This window comes from Dipodomys ordii, unplaced genomic scaffold, assembly GCF_000151885.1.
Source record: "Dipodomys ordii isolate 6190 unplaced genomic scaffold, Dord_2.0 Scaffold71, whole genome shotgun sequence".
NCBI lineage: Eukaryota > Metazoa > Chordata > Mammalia > Rodentia > Heteromyidae > Dipodomys > Dipodomys ordii.
Window position 1 is genome coordinate 772,216 of NW_012267287.1, and position 2,533 is coordinate 774,748.

Consider the following 2,533-nt stretch of genomic DNA (forward strand, 5'->3'; position numbering starts at 1 on the left):
CAGGCCCCTCTCCTCCAGGCCCCTTCCCTCCTGAGGCCCCTCCCCTCCCAAGGCCCCTCTCCTCCAGGCCCCTCCCTTGCCAGGCCCCTCCCCTGCCAGGCTCTGCCCCTCGCCAGCTCGAGCAGAACTGGGCATTCTCTCAGTGCTGTGGTCCAGGTCCCGTGGGACCCAGAAGTGAAGGGGAAATGTGGGATGGGGTGTAGGGGAGGATGGGGTGTAGGTGGGATGGGGTGTAGGGAGGATGGGGTATAGGGGAGGATGGGGTATAGGAGGATGGGGTGTAGGGGAGGATGGGGTGTAGGGAGGATGGGGTGTAGGGGAGGATGGGGTGTAGGGAGGATGGGGTGTAGGTGGGATGGGGTGTAGGGGGGATGGGGTGTTGGGAGGATGGAGTGTAGGGAGGATGGGGTGTAGGGAGGATGGGGTGTAGGGCAGATGGGGTGTAGAGAGTATGGGGTGCAGGTGGGATGGGGTGTAGGTGTGATGGGTTGTAGTGGAGGATGTGTAGGGAGGATGTGGTGTAGGGAGGATGGGGTGTAGGGGGGATGGGGTGTAGGTGGGATGGGGTGTAGGGAGGATGGGGTGTAGGGAGGATGGGGTGTAGGGAGGATGGGGTGCAGGTGGGATGGGGTGTAGGGAGGATGGGGTGTAGGGAGGATGGGGTGTAGGTGGGATAGGGTGTATGGAGGATGGGGTGTAGGGGTGATGGGGTGTAGGGAGGTTGGGGTTTAGGTGGTATGGGCTGTAGGGAAGATGTGTAGGGCAGGCGGGGCAGGGTGAGCGGAGGTGGGACAGGTGGGGACAGGCTGGGTGTGGGGTGGGGACCTAGTGAGTTCCTGCAGCCCTGGCTGAGGGGGGAGGTGGAGGCTGGGTCTTCCAGGCTCTGCCCCCCTCATACCTGCAGGAAGGGCCTGTGAGCAGTTAGAGCCCAGCTAATGACCGCCTGGAGGCCAGCCAGGTGGACACCGCAGTCCTGGCCATGGATGGCTGTCCTGTGAGGACCGTCTGTCTGTCTGTCCATCTGTCTGCCCAGCTCTGTGGGGAGAGGGCTCGGCGGCTGCTCAGCACTGGGGCTGCCCGGCCGGCAGCCCGCAAAGCCGTTTCATTCAGAAGAAAGGACCACAAAGGTTTAGAGCAGAGTCAACCCCGCAGTCCCTCCCAACAGAGGCCAGGCGAGTGGAGTGTGTGTCCCAGGGGTCTGCCCTCTGCAGACCGTGGACTGCAGGGTGTGCGTGTGTGTGTGCACATGTGCGCACGAGTGTACATGCGTGTGTGTGCATGTGTGTGCATGCATGCGTGTGCGTGCATGTGTGTGTGTGCGCGTGCGTGCGTGCATGCGTGCGCGTGTGTGCGTGCATACGTGTGTGCATGTGTGTATGTGTGCGCGTGTGCATGTGTGTATGTGCGTGCATACGTGTGTGCGTGCGCGTGCGTGCGTGTGCGTGCGTGTGTGTTTGTGTGTGTGCGTGCATGTGCGTGGGTGTGCATGTGTGCGTGCATGTGTGCATGCGTGTATGTGCGTGCCTTTGTGTGTGCATGCACGCGCGCGTGTGTGCATGTGTTTGTGTGTGCGTGCGCGTGTGTGCATACGTGTGTGCGTGTGTGCATGTGTGTGTGGAGGGAGCAGGGCAGGGTGAGGGGGGTGGGGCAGGGGCTCCGGGCACTCCACACCCCACACCTCCATAGCGACCTCGCTGCTGTCATAGCAGAGGAGCCTGGCCGCTCCCCGCCTGCCCCCGCGGGGGTCTCGGGAGGCCTGGAAGGTTCTGGACAGGGCCGGCATGCTTGTGTCCCCTTGTGGACATGCTGCCACCCAGAGTCCAGCTCAGGGTCCACAGCTTCTGTCCTGCTTTTGTCTCACGCCCCTGGGGCGGTTGGGACCCCACGCCCACTGGGACCCCACGCCCACGGGGACCCCACACCCACGGGGACCCCACGCCCTCTGGGACCCCACGCCCACGGGGACCCCATGCCCACTGGGACCCCACGCCCACGGGGACCCCACGCCCTCTGGGACCCCACGCCCACGGGGACCCCACGCCCTCTGGGACCCCACGCCCACGGGGACCCCACGCCCACGGGGGGTGTTGGTCCAGACGCCAGGCCCCGTGCCCAGCAGCACATGGGGGGTGGAACCTCTTCTGCCCAGTCCCGGGCTTTGGTGCACTGTGGGGAAGGGTCCCGTGGGCTCAGCTGGGGTCCCGTGGGCTCGGCCGGGGTCCCCTGGGCTCAGCTGGGGTCCTGTGGGCTCAGCCGGGGTCCCGTGGGGTCGGCCGGGGTCCCCTGGGCTCAGCTGGGGTCCTGTGGGCTTGGCCGGGGTCCCGTGGGCTCGGCTGCAGCCCTCAGGCAGTAAGCACTAGATGCTGCCCTGGGTCTGCCTGACTGGAGGCTTCGGGGGCAGTGAGGGGCTGTGGGCAGCAGCCAGCTTGGCTCAGGCCATGGGCAGCCGCGCTGTGAGGCCCACCTCCAGGAGAGGAGACCTGCGGGGCGCGGCAGGGAGCAGTCACCCCCTCTGCCCAGTCCAGGGGAACAG